Consider the following 15434-nt stretch of genomic DNA (forward strand, 5'->3'; position numbering starts at 1 on the left):
ACATCATTTGGGTGATGGACGTCTTGAAAGCCTTGACTTCACTGCTATGCAATCTATGAATGTAAGAAAACTGAACTTGAATCCCATTAAACATATACAAATTAAAAACTCAATTTACATGAATGAAAATGTAGAAAACATACACAAATCAATGCGATCTGGTAAAACTATACAAATAAAAATCTGTGTGAGGTGTGTTGGGTTATTACAAAGTAATATATAAGATTAGTTTTGGCTTTTTCTACCAGAATACATGAATAAAAGGAAATTGAACAACTTCTGGAAAGCATAAGGAATCAGATTTTGACCAAAGTTTTATTTAAGCAGTCAAATTCTCGGTGTGATAACGGACAGAGATAGAAAAAAAAAAATAAAGGTGAAGAAAAATATAAAACCAAGATAAAGAATTTGTTGTTTTCAATTGTCTTCTTCAGATGGCAGTAAGGAAGAGCAGTCCAGATTGACACAGGGTTTTCCTAGGTTAAATGAAGAGGATAGGAATAGGTACTTTGTCCATCATATTTTATTAGAAACTCTAGGTCCTTCATTAATATTATTTGCTAAACATGGGGTCATTTGACAGACTGTACTCTATCTAAACACTTTCACTTGAACTTTTTTTTTTATAATTTTTTCCATAGTGTGACATGAGTGAGTGAGTGTAAAACCAATGGGAACCAATATTAACAGAATTGACACAGTCATTAATCTGGGGAGAACATTTTTTTATAGATGTGGCTTTTATGTCCCAGAGAAATAAATAGGCATTAATTAAATCAAAAATGTAAGAAAGATATTGAAGTCAATGGGAATGGCATGCACAAAAACTCTCTGATAGGTGAATTTTCTTAAACAAAAATGAGGTTGTGGTGGGATGTTTTTGCATATCATGGGATCAGAAATTTTCAGAGCTACAGAAACCTTGAAGAGAATTTACTCCAACTTCCTAATTTTCCTAAATTGAAATACCGACAACCAGACAATTAAGAATTCTCTCTTAGATCACATAGGGAAAACAGAAATACAATAATAATTACATTTAGGTTTCCTGATTTCAAGTTTAATAGCTTTATAATCTCAACACAGTGAAGATCAGCAGGTGACTTATGTTTTGTTCATCTGTGTGGGGCTGATTTCTTACATGATTTTTCTTTTTAAATTCTGAAATTAAGTATTTTTGTTAAGTATGATCTTATTGTGTTAAAAGGGAAATTGTAATTCAATGTTTATTTTGTAGAAATACCTAATTTTCATTAAATATTAATTACTGGATGAAAATGATCACCTCTTCTTCCAGCTTCTAAACCATAAGGTTTGTTAGTGCTACACAGCTGTAGAAATTTAAATAACTGGCATGTGGAGACAGGGTGAAGTTTAGCCTTTTCAAGCAGGTTTTTTTTTTCTCTTAGCACTGACATATTGTCTCGTCAACACATCTAGCGGCTTCTATTTTTGAAATGCTTCACTTATCACTTGTGGAGTGTTGAAATGGAACCTATTTTTTCCCCAAAGAGAACATACTTTAGCAAAGACAGATTGTCTCATCTGCATTAAGAAACTGTCCCTCATGAAATAACTCTATTGAGACAAGCTCATGCTTTCTGCCTGCAAAACTTGATTTTTAAAAAAATCAGAACTTTTTCTTAATCCTTGAATGATAATTTGTGTCAGAAGCAAATAATTTAACTCTTGGGATATACATTTCTTACAAATTCTAATTTTTTACTTAAGACAACATCATACTTTACAAAAAGATGACTTAAGAGAGATGGGAAATGTACAAACAAACTGACTACTGAGATTGCAGGTAAAACTTTCCTTGGGTAGTTAGTGTCCCCACCACCCCCAGGCGAAAAATAAATTTCATCAGAGATTTTGCACCACATAAAGGAATTATGTTAAAGTTGAGGGAGGTACAAATGGCAAGACTTTGGACGAACTCTAGCAACAGATGAACTCTAGCAAGGGCAGTTGCCTTTTCTTGGCACGGAAATGGCCTGAAGTAAAGCACAGCTGCTAGTCAGAAGCAAGCTCAGGCTCTGACAGCAGAGTCCAGGCTCAAATCTCAGATGAACTTCCTCTTGCCTGGTCACATTGTACCAGTCACTCTACCACTAAAATTCTCAGTGTATGTGTTTGTGTTTATGTACAAAATGAGAAGAATAATGGCAAATAACCTGGTGATTTGGGGAGCATTGAATGTGCTTCGGGATATAATATGCTTAGCCTATACTGCTTAGAAAGAAGTAAAATGTTCATATGTCTTTGTAAAATGTAAACTTTTTATTGAAGTATAATATTCATTCAGAAAGGTGCTGAAGTTATACTTTAAAAGCTCAGTATATTTTGACCAAATCAATTCTGTGTAATCAGTCATGTAACCAACATTCAGATGAAAGCATCAAACATTCCCAGAAATCCCTAAACCTCCCTTCTACCCTTTTTGAGTCATTACCTGTGCAAGGGTAAATGCTATCTTTATGTGTAACTCTACGAACTTATTTTGACTGTGTTTGTTTATATAGATGAAATCATGCAATATGTACTCTTCCATGTCTTACTTTTTTATTCAATATTTCTGATAGGTACTCTAGAAGTAATTTTTAGTTAATTAGATAGAAGATGGGGCTAACAAATAAATAAATGTGGTTGTTTCTTTGTCAATAGTGGGGGACATCAAATTCTTCCATTTTCTCCTTACCACATGCAGATAAAACAGCAATATCTACCAAAATTTATAAATGTAAGCACGTAATTTTACACAGCAACTAAATTATTTCTAAAAAGAAAAAAATATGTAATGATAAAATCCAGCCACCTAAGAGAATGAACAAAGCCACTTTAGTTAAAGCATCAAATGTGGGCCTCACGTTTAAAATTATGCCTAAACAATTGACTAAAAATATAAATGTTACAAATCCTGTTAGTGTGAATATGGGAACTTGAGAAATAACAATTAGAAGGTAGAGAAGGAAAGGAATGCTAGTGAAATAATTTCATTTTTCTTATCATTAATTAATACTAATCATGTGAATTTGTTAAAGCAAATAAAAAAGGTTTTATTATTTTATATAAAATCAAAATAAATAATTAGACAACTTAAAATAACAATATGAATATTAAATATTAGGAAGTAGGCAGGGAAAGTACTTAACTTCTATCAACATATTTATATTTCCTGTTTATAATTATTTAAAAGTTTTTATTTCTCCCTTTCTGATTTCTGTTTCATATGTTTTTCATAACTTCTTTAGTTTCTTTTCTGTATTTCATACTAAATATTTCAGCATTTTTATAGTGACTTTTGTAGTTAATTATTATAATAAAACAGATCAATTTTTATAATTTGTGGGTACCCTACTGTTTCTTGCAGCTCACTGTTCTCAACTTTTATTTTTACTCAAATGTGCAATGAGTACTTTGTTTTGAGAGTTTTAGAATAATAAGCAACATTAGCTGTAATAGAGAGTCATATTTTAAAAGACGACTCTGGGTTGAGACACTATGTTCACATTCTGGCTTGATTATTTATTAGATCGATGACTGAGAGCAAATTACTTAAAGTTTCTCTGTACTTTGATATTTCTTCTTTTCATTTGCCAAATGGGGACAATTATATCAGAGTATCTCAAGCTATATTTTATATTTCTTAAATGTTGTTTGTATGTCCTTTGAGATGTATAAATGTTTACAGATTTGAATTTAGGTCTATTTTAGTTGTCTGTGTGTGTTTTATTCACCCTACTCCTTTTGTAATGGGATGGTATAGCTTTTAATTTTCAAAATATATGGCTATCAATGGTGATTTAAGTATAGATATAAGCAATGATGTAGATGTACATAAATGTATAGATATATATTCCAATGTAGTCAATATGTTTTTTACAGATATTTATTCTTGTTTTACATTTACCTTTTTTTATTTCATGATGCCATTTTCTGTCTTAGTCATCCCTTGTTTATAGTTTTGGGCACCCCAATTAAATGTACTTTAAAATTATCTTTAGCTTAGTAATCTGAATAGAAATTATGTGGTGATCATTTATTTATTTACAATATTGACTTTCTTATTGACATTAGATTTTTTCATTAGATAAGACAATTTATAAGTTTATTTTTAATGAAAGAAGTTGCCATTGCTGTTATTTCTCTCTGAAAGCGTTCTATAGTTGCTCCCTCTAAATACCCAATGCAGACTAGGTGTTGTAATGCCAGTTGGTGTTTTTGTCCCTGTATGATATTGGAGTATTACGCATCCATTTAATGAGCTAGTACTCAGTACTGGTTTATGTGTGGCCAGATTCATTTTTTTTTTTCTTATTTCTATCTCGTTTTTCATTTCAGATCATCATTTAAATCTGGCAGTGCCCCCAGCCTCCTCCAGCCTCCTCCAGCTCTCCCTTCCCCCATCTTTTTTTTCATCAACATATTTCTTCAATAATTCTCTTACTCTCTCTTTTTTTTTTTTTTTTTTTTAAGACAGAGTTTTGCTCTTGTTGCTCTTGTTGACCAGGCTGGAGTGCAATGCCATGATCTCAGCTCACCGCAACCTCCACCTCCGGGTTCAAATGATTCTTCTATCTCAGCCTCCTGAGTAGCTGGGGTTACAGGCATGTGCCACCACACCCGGCGAATTTTTTGTATTTTTAGTAGAGACGGGTTTCTCCATGTTGGTCAGGCTGGTCTCGAACTTCCGACCTAAGGTGATCTGCCCACCTCAGCCTCCCAAAGTGCTGGGATTACAGGCATGAGCTACCACGCCTGGCCAATTCTCTTACTCTTCTAATCTTGCTTTGAATTCTGCTTCACATAAGACCAGGACTAACTCACTGGACAGCCCTTCTATGGCAAGGCCAAGTGACTGTACTTTGCACTTTCTAAAGAATAATAGTGATTGTCAGGCCTCTTTGGTTTTGGATGCAAGATATATTATTTCACTTGAGACTAATAGCTTGATGCACTTCACAGATTATGTAGAAGGATGCCATTTCTGAGTGGAAATAGGAGGAATAGATGGCTTTCTGGAAAGTCCTGACTGTTATATAGATGCTTACAAGTATAACTCAACTACTACACAGATCTTGTGGTGCTAGATGAATCTGTGGTAGATAAGGTGGTCTTTGTTTTTTGTTTTTGTTTTTTTGGCTTTAGAGATATGGTCTCACTGTCGCCAAAGCTGGAGTGCCGTGGCTATTCACAGGTGCAATCATCACAGCACAGTACAGCCTCAAACTCCTAGTCTGAAAGAATCCTCCCGCCTCAGCCTTCCAAAGAGCTGGGACTTTAAGCACATGCTGCTGCACCTACTCAAAGCTGTCTTTCTCTTAACTGACACCTATAACCTCATAGAAGATACTTTGTAGATCAACTGTTAGAGGAGAAAAAAATAAACCAAGTCTGATTCATGCATCACGTATTCATGTGTTCATGTATGGATCAATTCAATGTGTTTGTACAAGCTGAAAACCAGCTTCTAGTATACTAAACATTCACACATTTGTGTCCTGAGAGGAACGCTGTCAGGGTAAATCCCCCTGCAGCAATGGTCATCCACTTCATGTGGGTCAATTTCTGCCTGAGGTTTGGTTACATATGGACTCCTACACTGTGACAAATGTGGCTGGTTGTTCAGGGGTCTGGAAGGAGTGAGATTTATAAATTTTTGACAACCAGATATGGAGGATAAGAAGAGGCATGAACATGGATTTATGAAAGAGTATTAAGTGACTGCTGTTCCTGAGTGTTAGATGTATCAGGAGGAGAGATCATATAGAGCCGTGCTATAATACTATCCCTCAGAATAATCAACTGGGACATATGTGACAATTTGATTATGTCAAACACCATCCACCTAAAACATATTTTAAATAGTTTTTACTGGGACTCAAGCATATTTGCAATGTGGATTTGTTTCCCTGGCTCACAGTGTCTTTACTAGCACCGATATCTAAATGCCCACAGTCTCTGATTTACTGACATAAAATTGCACATGACATTGTCTCTGACCAAGTGATTCACTGTGTGGCCAAAAAGATGTGAAAATTGGTACGTGACAATGGGAAGTACTGGTTATACCACTTACTGAACTATCCAAAATTTGCTAATCTTGCAGTCCAGGAAACTAGCCCCATAATACCTCATATAAAGTGTCAATTTGGGGAGAAATCCTGTGAAGTTGGTGTACTGTCCATTAGGATGCAGTGTGTATTATAAACGAATGATGTTTTGTGCTCAAAGGGAAAAACACATGTATCCAGAAATCATGGGTGAGTGAACACTGCAGTGGACCACTCACCATTACTCCCAATGTTTGTGCTTTCTGCTTTTGAAACTCAAAGTTCTATCAGTCCAGGGATTTTCATTCCAGTGAGGGAAGTTTCCACTCAAGTTATAGTATGCATTTCCCTAAATTTAAGCTCCTCTGCTGCTAGGTTATTTTGTTTTTCTCACATCAGGAAGGCAGTAGGGAAAGAGGAACTATCTTGCTCATAGGGTAATTATCCTTGTGCATCATGAATACGAATGGGGGCAATTGGTTTGTGCATTAGGGCAAATCATAGTATGCCATGGCCCATTTCAGCTCTAAATAGGAAATTACAACGACCATGGCCTAAATAAAATTATGAAAACCAGTATATTATGCAACAAAGTAAGCCACTTAGACAAGAAGTGCTGGTTGAGGGCAAGGGAAATCTAAAATGGGTGAAAGAGGGAGGAAAAAATAAATACAGCCTTGGCACCAACTATAACAGCAGGGCTTTTGTGTATCTCATTAACCTCTCCTTTTATATTTTTCCACTGAATTATGATGAATCACCACCTTGAAAAAAAAAAACAGAGTTTTGTTGGAATACACTTAATGTAAAACGTAATGGGACGTCACCAGTGCAAGGGATTCCTGAAGCAGATATATGAAATTCTTAACCCAGGTCACTTCATCTCTCCTGTACTGCTGCTCTGCTTCGAATTGTGAGCACCTGTGACTCTCCTGAGGCCTGTCTTCAAGCTGCTTTTTCCTAATGCATAAACTGTTGCAGCTTCCTAAGAATTTACATCTTCCACGTGTGGTCTTCAATAGATGACTGACTACTGTAGCAGTATAAAAGCTTATTTCCTTAGCTTGAGTATGAAAAAAAAAAAAAAAAAAAACACATACGGGTCTTAATTTACCTTCCAGACTTCCCCTGCAAAGTCAGGCTGAAGCTACACTCCATGGAACTTTGATTAAAATCACCCCTATGCTGGGCTTTGTCCCCTTGCCTGTCCTGCTTTCTTCACTACCTTACTGGTTTCCTACTTGCACATAAATTCTTCTCAAGATGTGTTTTCAGCAAGTGCACCCTAAGATTACTTGTTACAATGTGCACAGTTATGGAGATACAATTTCAAACAAGACAAACATGATCCTTCTCTTACTAGAGCTCATTTCATAATAGGTCTTAACAGTTAATTATGGATTTTAGTAATTTTAATGCAGATCAGAAACAGCCAACTGCAGTGACTAATCACTGGGGCATTTTTAGATCAAATGATCAAAATCTGACAGTCTCATCTCTGTCTGTTCCTCTGCCACCAAGGTACAGACTGTTGCTGTATTCATTTCTAGCACAAAGCAGTGAGTGTGAACTTGGAGCACCAAGAAGTGTAGAGTCCCTTTTAAATAACTATTCTTTCATTCTTAGTAGAATGCACGTACTAATTCTCTGAAGATAAATTATAGTTACACCCTACCCAGAAACACTTCACGGTCTCTCACCTAAGACCACTGGAGGCAGACTCTTATCATTTAGAAATTATATCCACATACAAGGAATATAACATATCAAATTAACTTGTTATATCAAATTAACATAAATTTGATATGACAACAAGTAATCACCAATCTAGTAAAAAACTGTAGACAATGACAGAAAAGTGACATTGCTTATCAATATGACAAAATGAAAATACCAAGGAAACTCCATTAAAACAAAATACCCTAGCAGGGTGGGAAAACATACAGCAGGAAAAAGCAACTTGAAAAAGAAAACATAGCTATATCAATATAAAGTACTTATACCATTTTATTAGCACCAATAGAGGAATTACTGTGTAGTGCCACAAGAATGATTAAGCAAGCAATCAAGAAGATATTATATGAATAAACTTGTAAGTCTGAAAAAACATAGTCACAAAATGTATAAAGTGGAAAGATAATTATATAGTTAATCATGGTATAATTTCTTACCCAAAAAGAAAATAAAACAAACTATATTTTACAACACACACACACATACACACAAATACATGCAGACACATACAAATCTAATTATTTCATTACAAAATGTGAAAACAAAACTTTAAATTATTTGAATAAAAATATATAAAAACTATATTCTTGATTTGAGGATATCAAATAAATTTTTAAGCAACACACCAAAAGCAAACCTACATAGACAATACATTTAAGTTTAGTATTATTTAAAATTACACATAGTGATCTGTACGTCAGAAACAAATAGAACAGATGAAAATGTAGCTACAGATGGAGAGCTATAAGGGATTTGCTGACCCCGGGTATCCATGAGGGATTGGTTGTAGGACTCCCATAGATACCAAAATTCATGGATGCTCAAGTCCCTGATAAAAAATGGCATCGTATTTGCATGAAACCTACACACATTCTCCCGTATATTTTAAATCAACTCTAGATCACTTATGATACTTAATACAATGTAGATATTATGGAAATAGTTGTATTTTTTGGAGAATAATAATAAGAAAAAAGAAATCTGTGCATGTTCTGCACAGACACAACTATCCATTAAAAAATTATTTTCTGGTCGTTGGGAAAGCCTGAGTCCTGTCCTCTCGCTCTCCTCCCAGAACAGCATGAGTTTCACCACCCGCTCCACCTTCTCCACCAACTACTGGTCCCTGGGCTCTGTCCAGGCACCCAGCTAGGCGCCGGTCAGCAGAGTGGCCAGCATCTATGCAGGCCCTAGGGGCTCTGGTTCCCAGATCTCCGTGAGCCGCTCCACCAGCTTCCAGGGCAGCAGTCCTGGCCGCGGGGATGGCCGGGGGTCTGGCAGGAGTGGGAGGCGTCGAGAACGAGAAGGAGACCATGCAAAGCCTGAACGATTGCCTGGCCTCCTACCTGGACAGAGTGAGGAGCCTGGAGACCGTGAACCGGAAGCTGGACAGCAAAATCCAGGAGAACCTGGAGAACAAGGGACGGCAGGTCAGAGGCTGGAGCCGTTACCTCAAGACCATCGAAGACCTGAGGGCTCAGATCTTCGCAAATACTGTGGACAATCCCCGCATCGTTTTGCAGATTGACAATGCCCGTCTTGCTGCTGATGACTTCAGAGTCAAGTATGAGACAGAGCTGGCCACGCACCAGTCTGTAGAGAGCAACATACATGGGCTCCGCAAGGTCACTGATGACACAAATGTCACTCAGCTGCAGCTGGAGACAGAGATCGAGACTCTCAAGGAGGAGCTGCTCTTCATGAAGAAGAAGCGCGAAGAAGAAGTAAAAGGTCCACAAGCCCAGATTGCCAGCTCTGGGTTGACCGTGGAGGTAGATGCCCCCAAATCTCAGGACCTCGCCAAGATCATGGCAGACATCCGAGCCCAATATGATGAGCTGGCTCGGAAGAACTGAGAGGAGCTGGACAAGTACTGGTCTCAGTAGATTGAGGAAAGCACCACAGTGGTCACCGCGCAGTCTGTCGAGGTTGGAACTGCTGAGATGACGCTCATGGAGCTGAGATGTACAGTCCAGCCCTTGGAGACTGACCTGGACTCCATGAGAAATCTGAAGGCCAGCTTGGAGAACAGCCTGAGGGAGCTGGAAGCCTGCTACACCCTGCAGATGGAGCAGCTCAACGGGATCCTGCTGCACCTGGAGTCAGAGCTGGCACAGACCCAGGCGGAGAGACAGCGCCAGGCCCAGGAGTAAGAGGCCCTGCCGAACATCAAGGTCAAGCTGGAGGCTGAGATCACCAACTACCGCTGCCCACTGGAAGATGGCGAGGACTTCAGTCTTGGTGATGCCCTGGACAGCAGCAACTCCATGCAAACAATCCAAAAGACCACCACCTGCCAGATAGTGAATGGTAAAGTGGTGTCTGAGACCAACAACGTCAAAGTTCTGAGACATTTAGCCAGCAGGAGCAGGGTACCCTTTGTGGAGCAGGATGCCAGTAAAAAGTTCAGAGGAAAAAACAATTTCTATCTGCTGTAGGTTGAATCTGGTAATGTAGAAGATGAATGTAGAAGATAACTATCACTGATGGAGAGGGTTGATTGTATTTCCAAAGCCTGTGCAAATAACACAAAGAAACTCATTAGATCAATAAAAGGTTAAAAGCGGTGGTGGGTACCTGTAGTCCCAGCTACTCGGGAGGCTGAGGCAAGAGAATGGCGTGAACCTGGGAGGCGGAGGTTGCAGTGAGCCAAGATAGTGCCACTGCAGTCTGGCCTGGGCAAAAGAGCAAGACTGTCTCAAAAAAAAAAAATGGGCCTAATATGCTGAGACACTTAGCAGAAGAGGAAAAGAAAAGGCAAAATATATATATATATTATATATATGTATATATATATAATATATATACATATACATTATATATATACTTATATATTATATATGTGTATATATTATATATATGTATATATATACTTTTATATATATATATATTATATATATATATATATATATAAAGAAGTTTTTCAAATATGCAAATATACTCAACATATCATTATAAGCATTAGATTGGCAAAAGTTAAAGTGTGAGCAAATTACACTTTGATAGTGATATGCAGAAATGAGAATTCTTATATATCCACTGTAGACAACAACTGTGCACTATTAACAAATCTATAAGTTGTACCAACCTTATCACATATGTACAAGAGAAAAAGACCTGTGCATATTTTCTTTACCCATTGTTTATAACACTTACAATCTGCAAAAGAATCATATTCATTGCCAGGGGAAGAGATAAATGATTAGTGTCTATGTCTACATTAAGAAATAACATGTATAGTCAGTTCCTAGGAAATTTCACAAAGATACATATATAAGAATATATATAGTATTATTTTATAATAGCAAAAATTTAGGCCCTGTATATATGTTTTTAATAGAATTTTAAATTTATAATTGATGCATAAAAATTATGCATATGCATATTTGTGGGGTACAATGTGATGTTTTAATGCATGTATACATAGTGTAAAAATCAAATCAGGGTAATTACAACATCTATTTTAAACATTTAACATTTCCTTGTTGTGACAACATTCAAATTCTTTTCTAGCCATCTTCTTGAAATATACAATAATAAATCATTATTTGCTATAGTTACCCTACTTTATAATAGAACAAAAAATGTTATTCTTCCTGTCAAACAGTAGCTTTGTAGCCAATGACCAACCTCTTCCAATCCCCCACTCCCCACTACACTCCCCAGCTTCTGGTAACCACTCCAATTTCACTACTTCTATGAAATTGACTTTCTGAGATTCCACATATGAGTCAGATCATGCTGTATTTGTCTTTCTGTGCTTGGCTTATCCCACTTAGCATAACGTCCTCTAGGTTCATCCATGTTGCTGCAAATGACAGGATTTTATTCTGTCTTATGATTGAATAGTATTCCATTATGTATGTGTGTATTCCATTATGTGTATACATACACACACACATACACACGTATACACGCATATATATACACATATATACACACATATATACATATACATATATATTACAAACACACATACACACATAAACATACGTCACATTTTTTGATCCATTCATTGTTAGATGGGCATTTAGGCTGACATTGTATGTTGGCTATTGTAAATATCACTGCAATAAACATGAGCATTCAGACATCTCTTTGGAATTGCAATTTGCTTTGCTTTGGATGTATACCCAGTAATGAAATTGCTGAATAATGTGGGAATTCTATCTTTAATTTTTTGAGGAACCTCCATACTATTTTCCATAATGGCTGTACTAATTTTTATTCCCACCAGCAGTATGTAAGAGTTTCCTTTTCTCTGCCTCCTTGCCAGCATTTATTATTTTTTAATTTTTGACAATATCCTTTCTAACCTGGAGCAGGTAATGCCTCACTGTGGTTTTAATTTGCATTTCTATAATGATTAGGGATGTTGAACATTTTTTCATATGTTGAACATGTGTTTCAAATGTTGAACATTTCTGCTGGCCATTTGTATGTCTCCTTTTGGGAAATGTCTACTGAGGTCTTTTAGTCATTTTTAATTTGAATTATTTATGTTTTTTATATTGATTTGCTTGAGTTTCTTGTGTAGTATAATTATTAACACTTTTTCAGATGCATAATTTGCATATACTTTCTCTCATTTTATAGGTTTTGTCTTCACTTTTTTATTATTCTCTTTGCTGTACAGAAAAAAAAGAAACATTCAGGCCAATATTCCTGATGAACAAATCCTTAACAAAACACTAGCAAATGAAATTCAACAACACATTAAAAAGATCATACACCATGATCACATGAGATTTATTCCACAGATGCAAGAATTGTTTACCATATGCAAATCAATAAATGTGATATATTAACAAAATTACTCACAAAAATTATATGATCATTTCAGTAGATACTGAAAATCATTCAGTACAATTTTAAATCCCTTCATGGTAAAAACCTTAAACGAACTCAATCTAAAAGAAACATACTTTCACACAATAAAGGCCATGTATGACTAACATCATACCGAACAGGTAAAAGTTGGAATCTTGTCTTCTGAGATCTGAAAGAAGACAAGGATGCCAACTTGTATTTAACATAGTACTGGAAGTTCTAGCCAGAGCAATAATAGGCGAGGAAAGAAAAAAAGGACACCCAAATTGGAAAAGAGGGAATCAAATTGTTCTTGTTTGCCAACTACATGATTATATATAGAGAAAACATTAAAGACTCCACCAGAAATTTGATAGAATTAATTAATAAACTTAGTAAAGTTTCAGGATACAAAATCAAGATACAAAAATCAATAGCATTTCTATATGTTGATAACAAACTATCTGTAAAATAAGTCAAGAAAGCAATTTCATTCACAATAGCTATGAAAAAAAAAAAAGACCTAGAAGTAGATTTCACTAAGGAGATGAAAGACCTATGCAATGAAGACTGTAAAGCATTGATGAAAGAAATTGAAGAGCGCACAAATAAATGAAAAGACATCTTATGTTCAAGGATTGGAAGAAGGGTTAATGTTGTTAATGTTGTTAAAATGTCCATACTACTCAAAGCAATCTACAGATTCAATGTAATCCCTATCAAAATACCAATGACATTATTCCCACAAAGAAAAAAATCTTTAAATGTATGTGGAAAGGCAAAAGACCCTTGATAAACAAACTAATCCTGAGCAAAAATAGCAAAGCTGGAGGTATCATGACACTCCCTGACTCCAAAATATAGTAACCAAAATAGCATAAAACTGTGTATAGTAACTAAAATAGCATGGTCCTGGTGAAATAAAAAGCAAAGCAGGCATATACATCAAAGGAACCAAGTAGGAAATACAGAAATAAATCTTTGCATTTATAGCCCCCCAATTTTTGATAAACACACCAAGAACATACTCTGGGGAAAGGACAGTCTTTTCAATAAGTGGTGTGGGGGAAACTGGATATCCATGTGTAGAACAATAAGACTAGACCCCTATCATTCACTGTATACAAAAATAAACTCCAATGGATTAAAGACTTAAATGTAAGACTCACAACTATGAAATTACTAGAAGAAAACAAAAAGGAAATGCTTCATCAAATTGGACTGCATAATGATTTTTTTTAGATAGAACCTCAGAGGCATAGTCAACAGAAGTAAAAATAGTCCAACTTATATATTTCTTAGTGCTCTTCTCAGGGCATTGCGTGTGTTAATAAGTCTTCACAAAAACACTTTGTGGTAGTTTTAGACAGTGTCCCACATTTACCAAAAGGAAACTAAGGCACAAAGTCATTCAGAATACTGCCAAAAGCTGTTCCTCAAATGAAAATGGAGTTGAACCATAAACCCAGTCACCATGGCTGTAGAACCCATCATTTTTACCATTATGATAAATATTCATTGTGAGTATGAGAATTAAACAGTGATGTATTTATGCAAGAGCACACTGTATATAGAATATTAGAAATAATTAAAATTATGTTACATGTATTAACCTTGATTAACCTCAAAAGGTTTATGTGAGGCAAAAAAAAGTGTGGTAGAAAGTCAGCTATAGAATATGAAACATGTATGTACACAAGTTAAAAATATGCAAAAACAAAACCATGTAATCCATAAATATGTACATATTTTTAAAAGAAAATGACATGCAGGTGATAAGCAATACATTAAGGGTGGTTGTAATTCTGAAGTGGTATTGGGACTAGAGAATACAATTAGGAAGAGTTACATAAGGAGTTTAATAAAATTATTACTTTTTAGATAAAGAAAGAAGCACTGTCTCATGCATTAAAAAGGGCTGTAAAAAAGACAGAAGCACTGTAGAAGAGAAAGCATATTTGTCATTTATGTGCATATTGGGAATTTTTGATAATTCACTGACTCAGAATGTCATAATGCCAAAAAGTGGGAGGAAACATTTTCAACTCATTAAAGGAAAGTTGAAAGGCTTCCAGGTATTGTGTTTAGATTGGGAGCACTGGACATCAACCTGTCCTCTCACAGATGAGCTCTTCTGAGAATGAGATGCTCTCACATGTTTCCACAGAAACTTAAACCCAAGAATATTCTTCAAATAATTTCAATTAAAACAGTCTATATAGATCAACAACATTAGATGATGAATAAGGAAAAAGATGTAAGGCTTATGATATAAGAAAAAAATAATGCACAATTCATAGAGCTCAGAAAATGAGCATCTTTAATAAACTTCCATCAGCAGGTAGAATAAAATTTGAGAAAACTGTCACATGTAAAGATGTATTAGAAGTGAGACATTCATGGAAAATATCATAAAGCAATAAAGTGAGAAAAGGATCAAATAAAAGGCCACCACAATGTGATAATGAGCCACCAGTATTAAAATTAAGTGAAAGCTATTCTCTTAATAGCTCTCCTTAAGAGGAAGTAGTTATTGATGTGATACAACAGCATTTAAATGTACATGCAAAAAAAGTAAGTCAAAAGGTTTTCCACTAGACGATATTGCAGTGGAACGAATTGTACTGCATGAACTTCCTGAAACAAAATTGTAAGAACAAAAACACTAAATACAGATAACCCAATTTATAATAGAATTAGAGATTTCTAAGTTTCTAACATAGATGATACTTTAGTTTTAACAATATGAACTTGCAGTATGATAGAGAATAATCAGAATATAAAAATCAACTATAAATAGGAATGACTTGAACAATAGAAACTAGTAATAAGAAT

At 35.4% G+C, this 15434-nt stretch overlaps 1 pseudogene; it reads left to right on the top strand.

The window, feature by feature from the left end:
- Nucleotides 1-8871: 8871 nt before the first annotated feature.
- Nucleotides 8872-10228, top strand: LOC116481057 (keratin, type I cytoskeletal 18-like; annotated as a pseudogene).
- The last annotated feature ends 5206 nt before the right edge of the window (nt 10229-15434 follow it).

Source organism: Hylobates moloch, unplaced genomic scaffold (genome assembly GCF_009828535.3).
Source record: "Hylobates moloch isolate HMO894 unplaced genomic scaffold, HMol_V3 SCAFFOLD_3, whole genome shotgun sequence".
NCBI classification, from domain to species: domain Eukaryota; kingdom Metazoa; phylum Chordata; class Mammalia; order Primates; family Hylobatidae; genus Hylobates; species Hylobates moloch.